General features: G+C 36.2%; 1 pseudogene; it reads left to right on the top strand.

Annotated features, from left to right (window-relative positions):
• Window positions 1-2,329: 2,329 nt before the first annotated feature.
• Window positions 2,330-13,408, top strand: LOC131760276 (NEDD8-activating enzyme E1 regulatory subunit pseudogene; annotated as a pseudogene).
• The last annotated feature ends 1,850 nt before the right edge of the window (window positions 13,409-15,258 follow it).

Raw genomic sequence — 15,258 nt, 5'->3', positions numbered from 1 at the left:
TTTAATGTTCCAAGTAAAGAAAAATTAAAATTTTAACTTACTAGCATATTTTTTTTCTTACTATTCACCTTTTATGCAAGGCCAGTTTTGAATGAATGCACCATTTAAATTGCAGGTGGAATCACTGAAATTAACAGAATTCTTAAGTTTATGGCTTGACCAGGGAAGGTGCCTAAAACTGGTAAGAGCAATAAACACAAATCATACTCAGTAAGATTGGAAAGAGAAAGAAAGCATCCTCCCACTCACAGAGCTTGTCAAGAGAGTTCTCCTGGGCAAGTGACACTCATGGGGCATGTGCAGACTCACAGAAACCAGTAGTCCCATTTTACCATAAGCCTGAGGGTTATAGGTTAACCCTTCCACCAGCTGCTAGACTGATGTGCCATATCTTTAACTGAAGCAAACTTTAAGATTATCTAAATAAATCCACACATATTTTACATGATGAAAGTGAAGTACGATGAGTTAAATAACTCATTCCTTGGATCACTGTTCATTAGTGACACAGTAACAGTCACAACCTTCATTTTCTAAATTTCACCCCAGAGATTTTTCTCTAACAAAACATGTTTTCCAAATAATAACATCTCCAAATATTCTCCAACATCATAAATGGAAATAGCCAGTTGTTTCATTTTTTTTTTTGCAGGAAGGCAACTAAACGTTACTGAAGAACTGCTATGTACATATTGTTTTTGTTTAAATTAAACTTTTTTAGGACATAATTGTAAATGCATATGCAGTTACAAGAATAATATAGAAAGATCTCATATACTTTTGAACCATTTTACCCGAAGGTAACATCTTGCAAAACTACAGTGCAATATCATAGCCAGGACATCAGCTTTGATACACTCAAGACTGAGAATCCTTCCATCACCACAAGATCCTCCCTACTGCCTTCACATAGGCACATCCACTACCCTCTCTTACCACGTTCCTGACCCCTGGTAATCACTAACATGTTCTCCATTACTATCATTTTTGTCAATTCAAAGTTGTTATATATATAGAATCATACAGTATGTAAACTTTTGGAGTTGGATTTTTAAACTCAGCATAATTCCCTGGAGTTTCATCCAGGTTTTTGCAGGTTTATTATTTATTGCTGAGTAGTATTTCATAGCTTTGATGTACTACAGTTTGTTTAATCATTTGCCCATTGAAGGGCATATGTGCTGTTTCCAGTTTGATACTATTACAAATAAATTTGCTATGAGAATTTGTGTGTATGTTTTTGTGTAAACATAAGTTTTTGTATTTCATGTGTATTATATAGTCTCCATAGTATAGATAGCATATAGTATACAGTATGGTGGATAGCACATGTATATACACTAATATACATATTATGTATAATATATATTGTAACACATGGCGTCTACATATTATGTAACTTTTATATTGTATTAATTTTCTGTTTACCACAATATTAGTGACTTAAACAACACACATTTACTATCCTATATTTCTAGAGATCAGAGGTCCTAAAATGAAGGTGTCAGCAGGACGGCTCCTTCGGGAAGCTCTAGGGAGACTCTGTTTCCTTTCCTATCCATCTTTGAAAGGCCATTCTCACTTGTCACCTTTCCCTTTCTTCCACCATCACTTCACCTTCTCTCTTACATTGCCTTTATTGCTTCCTTATTGTAAGGACTCTTGTGATTACACTGGGTCCATCTAGATAACCCAGTCTAATTCCCCCACCTCAATATCCTTAGCTAGATTATATCTGCAAAGTCCCTTTTGCCATGGAAGGTAACATATACACCAAACTCTGTGGTTTAGGGGATGTACATCTTTGTGGGGACACTATTCTATGTACCACATGTAGAGTAACATACTATATAGCATATATTACATGCAATATATTTATATCAATGTATAGATAGATTGCACATACATAATACATAAACATTCATACACAGACTTACAGGATAGCGTCTGTCTTCTTCACTGTTTTATTGCCAGATCTATTGAGAATAGTGCTTCACACTGAACCTCACTCAATAAAATATTTGATAAATAAATAAGACCCTGTATCTTCTTCAACTTTTGGAGAATATTTACTAACAAGCTTCCCTTACTTAAAGAAAAAGATAACAAGGATTTTGTAATACGTATACTAAAGCTTGTTTGGAGGCAAACAATAATTATGATTGTTGTAACATCAAACATCATTAAATCTACTGCAAAAATATTCCAGCTAAATGTAGGGATTTGAAAATGTCTTGATTTTGCTTAAAGCTTTGTTTCTGCTTTAAGAATAAAGAGAAGTAAGATGAAGGAATACTGCCCTAGATCTAATTGCAATCAATGAGGAATAATGGCTGGTAAGATAGACAGCTGAGACCCCTGACAGTGGCCCTTGAATTCATTGAGGGTGGTCATTATTGAAGACAAGACAACATGGTTGGATCAGACATATCTCTTGGGTCCTAAGTTCCTAAAAGACAACACAGATCACAAAGAATGGGAAAGGATGAAAGGGCTGTTCTGACATTACTATTAAGAGCTAATACTCTACTGTGAGGTAATGGATGTGTTAATTAACTCAGTAGTGGGAATCCTTTTACAACACATATGTACATCAAGTCATCACTTTCTGCACTGTAAATATATCACAATTCTGTCAATTATACTCAGTAAAGTTGCTAAACAAACAAACAAACACTCTTGAATCAACTGGGTGTCACTGAAAGAAATAGGGATTGAGCAACGTACCAATGGACCTGCAAACTATTAACCTCCAAATGTATATTCTACTTTTACTACTAATATTAACTCATATACATTTTATCCTGTCATTAGAATCTTTACATACACAATGACTTACATATAATGCCATCATTTCCTGTATTTGCCTTGCCGTAAAAAAGGTTTAGAAATATTGATCTCTCCTACATCCTACCTATAGTTCGCATCATCTTCTTAACCATTCACCTTTATTGTACCTTCAAGTAACCTCAAAATGTGTGCTCTCTTCTTACTAGACTGTCTTTTGCAAACTTAAATGTTTGATGCAAGCAATGCAAGGAAGAAACTACAGGGAAATTAGAAGATTTTTTTTAACTTTATTATTTTTAAGAAAGCCAGTTACAGGTTCATGGGAGCAAACAGCTAGTAACCAACTAAACACGGGCAAGTCTATAACACAAATCCTGTTTAAAAGGACTAGCAAGGTCTGGGGTCATGAAAGGTACAAGAACAGTTTCACTATGAAACTAGTGACTTTATATGTTTATAGAATAGCAGAGTCATCTCAAGAAAAGAGGGTCACAATTCCAAACAAGCTACTGCTCTGACCTCGTTAGTCTGCTTACAAATGCCTTATTATTCATTTCACCTATGTTAGCTTTTTACAAGTTCTCAGAGAAACTTTATAAAGCAGATATCATTGTTCCAACTTTACAGAAGGGGAAATATAAACTGATAATTTATTTGACTGGTTCCTCATCATTTGGTTTTTTAGCTCAGAAAGCATCTGCTTAAAAATGTCTTTCTACATGGACTTGAGGATATGGGTAGGGGGAAGGGTAAGCTGTGACGAAGTGAGAGAGTGGCAGGGACATATATACACTACCAAATATAAATTAGCTAGTGGGAAGCTGCCACACAGCACAGGGAGATCACCTCTGTGCTTTGTGACCACCTAGAGGGGTGGGATAGGGAGGGTGCGAGGGAGGGAGACGCAAGAGGGAAGAGATATGGGAACATATGTATATGTATAACTGATTCACTTTGTTGTAAAGGAGAAACTAACACACTATTGTAAAACAGTTATACTCCAATAAAGATGTTAAAAAAAATGTCTTTCTTCATCACCTTATCTATCACTACCAACCCTTTCTTTAATCAGCATCATATAACTCTCTTATTTTTCTGTTACAAGTCTCATTTTATATTATATTTAAATTTATTTATTTATTTTTTGGTCTGTCTCTACTACACAAATATGTAAACTGTTTGAGGGTACAGTATGCATTTGTCTTGGTTTCTTCTGTTTTCCCAGAGCCAAGAACGATAACTGGCCCATAATCAGCACTCAGCATTTATTTTGGAGAGATCAAACACCAAGGTTTGGTGGACTGCAGAGATGTGACTACATGTAACAGGAAAATTCAGAAACATACGTAAGTTTAGAATCAGGCATTTAAATTTAGCCTGGTATTTCTTTTATGGAAAATATGATACATTTAGGGAAAACCGTGTAATTTTTTAAGTGACAGAATTTAAGGAATAAAAAGTTTGATAACTGTAATTTTCCTGTACTTATGTGACAATTTTGTCTAGTTGCAGAGTGAAATGCAGCAAAAATCATTGTGCTGTCAATGAAATTAGCAAGTATATCAAAGTTCCTTGATCTTTTTATTTATTACATTTCAAAACTGCCGCTCGTCACACACTGCAAAATATCTTCATGTAATATGAACACATCTTCCAGGTCATTTTTGCAAATGTGGATAATAAAATTCATTGTTTTCCTTTTTGCTACTAGCATGATATACTCTCGTGCTATTGGTGCTTTAAAAAATGTTGGACATGGGCCAAGTTGTAATCAAGTAAAAATATTTAGGCTAGGCTAGATAATTCAGATAATTTAGATTAGGCTAGATAATTTCCCAAGAACTTTAAGTGGCTGCAACTTAGTTCTCGTAAACAGTATTGGCTCCATTCCCAACAACAGACTGGCATAATAGAGATACTTGTCAATGGGAAATTTTTCAAAAATTCCTTTCAGACATTGACAAGATGAATGATCTGCCTTGCAGGTGGACTGTGTTCAGGTTCTTTGTGTCTAGTAAACAGATACCACAAGTGGTTTCCTGTCAGGCAGGTGCCAATGAAAAGTTTTCTTTTGCCTTTTTGAGAATAGGTAATTCACTTCATTAACTAAGCAGAAAAAATATCAGGCCCATTTTGTTTCTACACCACAGGTAACAAGTGATTTTTTTAGTAACAGACATAGTTCTAGGGTCCCCACATATCACATATCCCTTTAGATTTAATAACTAGTATACCTAACAGCCACAGACATTAGGATTTGAAAATATTTGTTTTAAAAGGATAAGTTTGAAAAAAAAAATAAAAAGGATAAGTTTGATCACTTTATAGAAAGTAACACATAAGCCTTAAAAACAAATTTCTTCCCAAAAAGTGATAGGAGTTATAGGAGAGCATATTAAAAATGGAAAAAAAAATTTGTCTCAGTCCTCAGATCTTTATTGAGTACCGGCCAGATGCTATGTCCTATGTTAGACAATGTCTATCAGGTCTTTCTGTGAGTTATTTCTACTTTCCCTTCAGGCCTCAGCTGAGGAATCTTGTCCACAGAGAAGCCTTCCAAGAGTGGACCTTGTATTGTTTCATTCCCTTGTAATATATTCCTATATCCACCTTTATGAATCAATTATGAATATTATCATTGTTAATTTACGATGTGTGCCTCTCTCAACTCTGTAAGTTTCCAGAGATTAGAAACTGTGTCTGTTTTGTTTATCAACCCATCTCCAGTACCTATTACTGATTTCCATAAAGCAGTTGCTCAGTTGTTTCAGTATATGTATCTTGCATAAATGCAAATAATGAAAAATAAAATAATAATACGTAAAATGTAGATCTGCTAAAAGATACATTAGGGGCCTATAACATATAAACACTGGTACCTGTAAAAGTCAGGAAAATTTTCATAGGGAGAAGATAATATAATTTACTTTGCAAAGAAGGTAATCAGAGCCAACCAGATATAAGGGCAGTCGAAAGGAAAAAAGGGTGTAAGCCCAGAATGTATGGAAATCTACAAACTAGAGCATAGACTGTGAGGTACAGAAGTGCCAGGAAATGAATCCAGGGAAGCAACGCTTTCTAGTGGTCAAGCAGCAGTGACAGTGGCAGCTGCCACATCACTCCCACATTTCCATATACTGTGCCAGTAAAGAAGCAGTGGACCAAATGGATGTCGAGTTTAATATTCACTCTGCAGCAGGCAGCATGAGCTTCGTGTTTCTTTTCCCCTGTCCCCAAGTCCCATGTGGAAGAAAGGAAGCAGGCCCAGGTGAACAATGCACAGTGGATCTATAATACAACTGAGGAACCCAAGCTTTGTAACCCCACACCCCCATTTTTATAAAGAGAAACCTGAATAACCTTTGCCTTGTAGGGAGGCATTATCTGTATTATCCTAGTTCAGAAATATATCTGCCTTCTGACCAAGAGGGAGAAACTACCTCTAGTTTCCGCAGCTGTCTGCTATGCAAACCTCCTTGAGAACAAATTCCATCACAAGGTAATGTAGAAATGTCTTGGAGAGAACTGCTTCTCAACAGTGGTGAGAATACATTTTTGAAAAGGTTTCTTTATTCATTAAGACATTTTAATTTATATTTTTCTGTTGATGGGGAGATATGACTAACCGTATGTGAGTGAAAAGTGGTACCATATTTCTAGATGAGAGAGTTAAAAAAATGTTCTTATCAAGGATGATAGGTGAGTAGTAGTTGCCTCATATCTCAAATACCCAAACACTAAATGCCTAGAATATCCAACCAATTTAGTCACTGGACCTATCTTTTGAGATATATGCATAGAAACTCTTAGTGGAATGTAAATTTATAGTGATGACTAGAGTTTAAAACTTTTCTGGGTTTCTTTAGAATTTTGTCTGTGTCAATTCACAACTTTGAATTAGTCTTCACATTTTATAGCACATAAAACCTTTATGGCATATAATGTGCTTCTTTTGTTAATCTGATTCATATCACCTTCCCAAAAGCCAGATTTTCTTTCATCTTCCAAATTTCAATAAGAGATGTTTTTTTTCTCCTTGCAATGACTTATTTCAGAACAGTAACTTTTTATGAACTATGTCTATTACAAAGTTAAGTTTCAGAGTTGTTTTACACTTAGATTTTCTTCTAGTAAAAATGTTCCCACAGTGAAGATTTGTTCTCTGAAACGTTAATAAAGCTGAGGAGATGATGTTAGGTGTAGAAAATGAGAGCTATATTCTTTGCTTTCTAGACAGGTATTAAATTAAAATTAATCATAAATTTAATTCACCAGAGATGGTGGATGTTTGAAGGAAAACGAGAATGAAAATGGGTCTAATTCACTCATATGACATTTATTTAGTGTTTTATATAGTCTAGGCCTTCTCATGTTTTCGTGGAATCACAAGAAAATAATTCTTGGTGTATACCCTCAAGGAGCTTTCAGCATAGTGAGATAAACAAAAGGAAGAAACCCTTTTTAAAAAGCATGGAAACCTTGAATACATTAATACACACAGTAGCATAAGAAGTTTCTCCCCATGGAGTTTTATTTGTTTGTTTGTTTTTGTTGGTACGCGGGCCTCTCACTGCTGTGGTCTCTCTCGTTGCGGAGCACAGGCTCCGGACGCGCAGGCTCAGAGGCCATGGCTCACGTGCCCAGCCGTTCCGCCGCATGTGGGATCTTCCCGGACCGGGGCACGAACCCGTGTCCCCTGCATCGGCAGGCAGACTCTCAACCACTGCGCCACCAGGGAAGCCTTCCCCATGGAGTTTTATATAAAGTTGTTTAGCAGAGAACCAGAATGAGATATTGGTTTTGAGATATGAGTAGAGATTAATAGAGTCTGAAAGGGATGATAGAAAGAATGGTAGGTCACATTAAAGGAAATATGTGAAAATGTGTGTCCTTTTAAGGAAAGCCTAGAATGTGTGTGAGGGGCAGGGCTGGGATTACAAGCTGAAGGAGTCACAGGAAAGGGATAGGATATGAGACTACAAAGTTAGGTTGGAGCAGGTCACCAATGTCCTTGGATGCCTTGCTGCACAAGCGCTTTGATTTTATTTCTTTAGAGGTGATATAAATCAGTAAGAAACTTTTGATCCCTGTTCTAAAAAGGGTAATTCAAAAATATTGTGGGACTGTTTTGGGAGGAGACACACCTGGATGCAAGGTAGGACTTCAGTTTAAATTGGAACATTAGAAGTGAGAACTGTGAAAAAATAAGGAATTGGAATATATTTCCAAAATTGATAATATTTGGTAACTGGCTATTTGGGGTATGGGTATGAAAAGAGAAGTAAGAAAGATCATGAGATCTGGAGTTCAAACTAGAAATAAATTAGTATTTTAGGGAAACTGAAAATGAATTCGAAAGTAAGATAAGATAACATGAAAGGGTTTCCCTGGTGGCGCAGTGGTTGAGAGTCTGCCTGCCAATGCAGGGGACGCGGGTTCGTGCCCTGGTCCGGGAGGATCCCACATGCCGCGGAGCGGCTGGGCCCATGAGCCATGGTCGCGGAGCCTGTGCTTCGCAACGGGAGAGGCCACAACAGTGAGAGGCCCGCGTACCAAAAAAAAAAAAAAAAAAAAAAAAAAAAGATAACATGAAAAAGAACTTAGAGTTCATCCACGTTGTCATCCAGATGCCTTAATGCATTCTATGAAGCAGAAAACTTTATTTAATGTGACTGTGTATTAGTAACTTCACTGGAAGGTCTGAACCTAGAAAACAGATATGAACAATCTGATTCATGTCCCTCTTTGCACTTAATCAATGAAATTGCAAATCAACAAAATGGAGTGTAAATAACTTGGCAGTTTTTCTAATAGTGTTGTGAGACTAATTATCAATAAAATCAATGTACTGTATACCAGAAATATCCTATTGAAACTTTGCAAAATCAAAACAAACAAATCATGTGTTTATTTTCTTCCCTTGTGAAGGAGGAAATGATTGTTTGGTCAATGTAATTGGTATATCATTATATGAAGTATAGTAATAACAACTGTACACCTTTCTCAGTGCTGGAGCACTGCCTAGAAAATAGTGTGTCCTTAATAAGTATTTGCATGAAAGAAAAACTCACTTCTCCAGATGTTATCTGCAAACTCTAGTATGTCAGTAGAATTTAAAATTTTACACACAACCTTTCATAATTCAAGTTATTCTTGTGTTAACTATTTTAACATCTGATATTAAGCTTATAATTGCATAAAAGTCTTTAAAGGTGCTCAGTAACTTTTGGTTTGAAGTCATATTTCCCAATAGCTGAACTCAGGCCCAGCCCAGGAGAATTCAAGGAACACAGCGGTTTAGCGTGTCAGTGAAGAAATGGGTGCCCCTCTGTGAGTCTGGCACTGTCTAATCTGGGTTATAAACTAGCAAAACTCAAAGAATACATGCCTTCCCTGCTCAGACTCAGATCTACTCAGAGAATGTGCCTCTACCTTAAACATGAAAACTCCTAGTAATTCCTCACCCCTACAGGGCTGGGTTTGTTCAAAACCGGTATGACAATTTGGCATTTGTAGAGTGTGAATTAGGATAAGGAAAAGTCAATAACCTTGAGTTACGAGGTCATGATTTACAGAATACCGATAAGAGGTCTTGGCTCCAGAGGAACTGTATTTATTTGAATCCTGGTTCTGCCAGTTACTTATTGTAAGTATCTAGTATTCAACAGACCTGTCTGATCATTCCAAAATAATAGCTCGTGTTAATAATATGCCAATTATCATCCTTGGCTCAAGGAATACAGAAGAAAACGTGACAAATGCATTCTGTACCCTCAGAGAGTTTACATTCTTATGGTAGAGATAACCAAAAAAAAAGTTAAATGAAATGTAAAATTAATATTGTAGTAAAGAAATTAAAATAATATTACATGATGGGGCAATACAGGAAAGGGAACATATTGAAAGAAAGGCCAATTCAAGTCTCTACTGAAAACCTCTATGGGGGTTACTAGGAGCAGGGCATTCAAGGGAAATACCAGGGTACTGTACATCATAGACCATCAGAGTGGGGAGGCATCTGCTAGTCCAGGGCTGCTCTAATAATCACTTACTGAAGACCACAGAAAAAATGATCGGGATGCAGTAAACTGATGAGATACCAAGTTTAATTTTTATTGCATGCTTTCTTTCTTCAGTTGTGCACATATATGTATAACATTCCTGACTTGCTCACAGAACACACCCTGGTTTTAGACAGGACCCACTTCTTTACACTAAAAATTATATTTCATCATTATTACACAGATATAGGGCAATAAGGCAGATACACCAGTAAAAATTCAACACCACTCCAGAGTACAGAACTCAACATGCCCACCATCCTGTTTGCGGACACAGATATCCTTCTCCTATGTAGCACACAAGGAACACATCTATTACAACACTTAGGTATTCAAAATTTACATACAATTTCTCTCTATATATCCTGTGATACTGTTTGATATTCAATCTGGGACAGAAACTGAAGTATTACTCCCCGCCCCTTTATATTTTGCTAATATATTTTGATAGTGCACATTGAGATTAATTATATAAGATATATATTGGTGGTTATGAAGAGTGGCGGTTAAAGCACCTGGAGACTGAAAATAAGCCCAGATGTCCTTGACTTAAGAGGGTTTTTTAAAGCTGATCAAAACTGATCCAAAAAAAAAGACAAGTATCTCCTTGAAGCCATTAAAGAAGAGGTTCTTTACACACACCACATATGCATGTGCTACTTTCTGGGAAGTGTATATTGTTGAGACAAATGATAATGAAATGATTTGTCAAACTTATGCACCAAGGACAAATAACAAAATACTAAGAAATCCAATTTAATTTTCTTTCAAATGCCTAAAGCTGAATTCCTGATTAAACTGGTTATCATCTGTGATGATTTAAAAAATTTCTCTCAACATGGACAAAAACACAGTAGAGAAAATACGTCCAGCAAAAATAAGTGACATTGGTTATGGGAACTAAAAACTGATGTTTTTTTCATATTACTTTTATTTAAATTCATGGCACTGAATTTGTGATAAAATTATAAAAATAATAGAGATTCACTAATGTCACCATTTTAACAAGGACATTTGGTTTTAATATAATAATGGATATATGAACACATTTCCATTCTAAATTATGGAAGCACAGTTGACCCTTGAACAACTCGGGGGTTAGGGGCATGAATCCTCTGCATAGTCGAAAATCCAAGGATAACTTTTGACTCCCCCAAAACTTAACTACTAATAGCCTACTGTTGACTGGAAGCCACATAACATAAACAGTCAATTAACACATGTTTTGTATGTTATATGTGTTATATGTGAATTCTTACTGCAAAGTAAGCTAGAGAAAATAAAATGTTGTTAAGGAAATCATAAGAAAGACAAAATACATTTATAGTACTATAGTGTATTTATCTATACCATATGTTTACTTTGCCTGTTTACAAGATGAATTGTCTGTCAGTACCTACATCAATATTGTCTTATATGATACAAAATACTGTAGATGTTATACATATTACTAACACTAGACATAAAAAAGGGAAAAGATAATGTGGAAAAAATCATATTTATTTACAGATATAATGATTCATGCATTGATAATGAACAAGTAGCAATATGATTGCTTTATGGTAGCCTAATGCCAACTGCCAAATGACTACATGACAAAGGTATAAGTTGAAGATTCTTTGTAGTTTAGAGAATTTACACAGTTTATACTGGAGATTTCATTATCTATTACAAAATGGTCTTAAAATGAAATCAGAATTGATGAGGTTTTTTTTTTTTTTTTCCCAAGATAACTAGTTTATTCTTGTCCCTTTGGGACCTTTCTTTCTCACCTGTGGGGCTCAGTAAACAAGAATATCAAGGAAACATTCAATATCAATGGAATAACCAAACATATGGACAGAAATGTTCACAGTGAAATTTCATTTCTATATTACCCTTACTGCATTAAAATATTAAAAATGGATTTCACTGTATGAAATCAACATGCTGTACACCTTAAACTTATACAATGTCATATGTCAGTTACATCTCAATAAAGCTGGAAAAAAAGAAAAGCGTTTCTGATTTAAAAAAATACTGCAGGAGGTGATTGTGGCACTTTGCAGGGTCTTGGCTTTTTTCTGGGGGACAGGGTTACTGAGTTTATGGAGTAATCATGGGCAAGATTATGGAGTAATCATGGAGTAATTAGTGTCTGCTCATGTTTGCTTAATAAGTGCAACAGCCACAGGAACCGCAATTCTTAAGAACTTGGTACTCTCAGTACTGATTCATTTACAATTATTGGTGGATATCAGATAAGCAGAGATGTAGAAAACATTTTTTCTTACAAAGAAGCAGTATCAGCAAGAACCAAGATCAAGTTGTATGGAATTCTTATAACAGTTAAATGACAATGGGTCTGAAAGTTTTTAGAAGTGAGTTTAGAAAATCTTCTGAACAATGACCTTTCTTTTTCCTGTAGTTTTACTACTATGGCTGCAGCTAGGCTCCCCGAAAGTACATTACTACATTTGGCTGATGTCCTCTGGAGTTCTTAAATGGCTCTTTTAATCTGTAGAGGATATACGGCTAGTTGGCTATAGGAGGATCATTATAAAAGAACATCCAGATAATGGAATTTTACCCAGATGGTGCACTGGAAGATCTACAACTGGATAAACCATTTCCTGAGCTGAGAGAACATTTTCAGTCTTATTATTTGGATCATATGGGGGGAAAAGGTCCATAGCCACACTCCATAGATTATAATCATCGCTAAATATTTAGCACAGTGGAACAGTGAAACAAATGGATGAACACCTAAAATGTATAAAGAAAAAGAGGACTTTAGATATGTGACTAGATAAGGGGTTCTAAAGAATGAAATTGGGGCTCCAGAAGCAGATTTTGAAGAAGCTATTAAAAATATAAACACGGCAATAAATATAACTCAGACTCCAATCAATATTGAAGATATATTTAATGATGATTGCTGCTTGAATATCAGCAAATAGACACCATCCTTTTGGATTTCAGCTTATGCCTTAAATGACTGTGTGGCCAAGGAGGACCAAAGATGCCTGTTTGAGGCATAACTTCCTCCATGATTGCAGATTTTGGTGTGTATATATAAAACTGCAAAATGTTTACAGTGTTAAAGCGAAGAAAGATGCTTCTTCTGTGAATGATTATGTTGACAAAGTACTGCAGTCCATAGGCCAAGCCATGGAAGCTGTTTCCGAGAAAGAATTAAAATTTTTCTGCAGTAATTCTTCATTTCTTGGAGTTGGTAGATGTTGATCTTTAACTAAAAAATGTGGTTTGGACACAATTAATAAAGATGGAATCATTTCCAGTATGAACATTCCAGATGACGAGATAGTACTGTACTTAATGTTATGGGCTGTTGACGGATTTCATAAAGGACATAGTAGACATCCAGAGGTATCTATTAGGTTGAAGAAAACATAGGAAAGTCTTGTCTCACTGGTTTCCTTTAGGAATATAGGTTATCTGTAATGGTGAAAGATGATTATGTCCACAAATTGTGCTGTTATGGAACTGCTGAGCCACACATGATTACTGCTGCCCAACAGGTTACAACAGTTACCACCGAACATTGCCATTTTTAATAACCTACTTATATCTGCATGTCATAAACTTCAGGAACTTCCTCATTATAAAATAAGCACCCAGTGCAGTGTGTTAATAATCAAAATTATAATTGTCTTCAGATTGTGCTCAAGTCTATAAAATTCAAAGGGAAAACTCTTAAATTGTTGTTTTCTTAATAATCTTTTTTCTCACTTGTAAAAAGAAAAAAATGTATTTCAAGTTATTCTGCCATCTAATGACACACAAAGGACTGGTACTATCCTATACTCTTTATCATAATAAAGAATAAACAATTTGGATGAAAACCTGAAACCCACATTCCTAATGAGGGAATTTGATACTGGTGGGGGAAAAGGAGAAATGATCACTTTTCTTCCTTGAATCACTCTGTCTTTGCCTGACTTTTTGGATCCCATCCTCACTTGATTTTCTTCTTACACTCTTACTGTTCTTTCTCAGTGTCCTTGGAAAGTTCTTCCTCACATTCCTGACATCAAAAAATTGGAATGCTCTGGGGCTTCATTCATGGACACTGTTCTCTCTTCTGCCTACATGCATATATATCACCTTAGGTGATATAATCCAATTGCTTTACTTTGAGTACCACCTTCAAAGGAATAAATCCAGATGCACACTTTAAATCCATCCTGCCTCCCTGTGTTCTGGGCATACTATGTAACTGACAAGACGCGGTGGTTTCATCGTGGGTCAACCTGGCTAATCGGGATAATATTTCCCGTAATTCCCTACTCTGTATATTTCCAAGTGAGGGTAGACCACAGAAGAAAATGAGATTTTAAAGCAAAGCCATGGACATTAAGTACTGAATGTGCCTGGTGCTGCCACAGCTCACACACATCTCACTAGTCTGCTGGCTCACCTTGTTAATGAGGAAGGTCACACTATCCAGTCCTTTCTGGCTGCCACTGCATTTTCTCTTGTCAACTTCTCAGGTTTGGGCCAATCACGTCACGCATCTCTGTAGCAAAGTGATCCAGCTTCTTCTGCAAGGCAACCCTCATCATCGAGGTTAGAGGGAGTGAGAGAGAGACACATGTTCTGATTTGTTCTCACAGGTTTCATTTTGTCATCGTAGGTTGTTCCATGCTGTTTCAGGGCTCATTTTGTACTGCTTACTTTCTCTTGCCGTCTGTTTTCTCCCCAACTGCCAACACTGATGCGGAATAGTGATTTTAGAACCACCACCAGATGCAAAGATTACAGCTTTCCCCAAAATTCTTCATCAGTTCCAACAATTTTGGAAGTCTAATCTCTAGAATGTACCCCTTCTTCCCTACCACTCTTACTGGTTCTGACTCCCTAACTGAATCCTAACCGATGTGCTACTTGACACTCAGTACCTACTTGGCCTCTCAAATGCAATATATCCCAAACTGAAATTCTGACATTCCTCTGCCACAAAATTTCTCTTTCTAATTTTCTCCAACATATACATAGCAACTTGATCTTTCTTTCTATTAAAGCCTAAAGTCTTGGTGTCACTCCCAGTACCTCCCAGTGTACCACTCACACTCATATTCTGCATTCCAGAAAATATTTTGTCTATATTTAAAATGTATCTAGAATCCAACCTCTGTCTGTCCTCTGCATGGTACCCCATTCTATCCCAAGTAAATCATTTCTCACTGGGATGATTATATCAGCCGCCTAATTTGTCTTCCAGCACCTATTGCTGCTCCTAAGTCTATTCCCAACTCACTAGACAGAGTAAGGCTGTTAGAAAACAAATAAGATAATGTTACTTTGTTCAGAACCTCCTAAGGCTTCCCATCTCAAAGTAAGAGCAAAAGTTTGTACTCTGATTCAAAAGGCTTTACTTCATCTTGTGCCATCATTAGTCTCCTCA

Source organism: Kogia breviceps, chromosome 7, assembly GCF_026419965.1.
Source record: "Kogia breviceps isolate mKogBre1 chromosome 7, mKogBre1 haplotype 1, whole genome shotgun sequence".
NCBI lineage: Eukaryota > Metazoa > Chordata > Mammalia > Artiodactyla > Physeteridae > Kogia > Kogia breviceps.
Note: the sequence above shows the minus strand (reverse complement) of the source record. Positions and strands in the feature narration are given on the sequence as shown.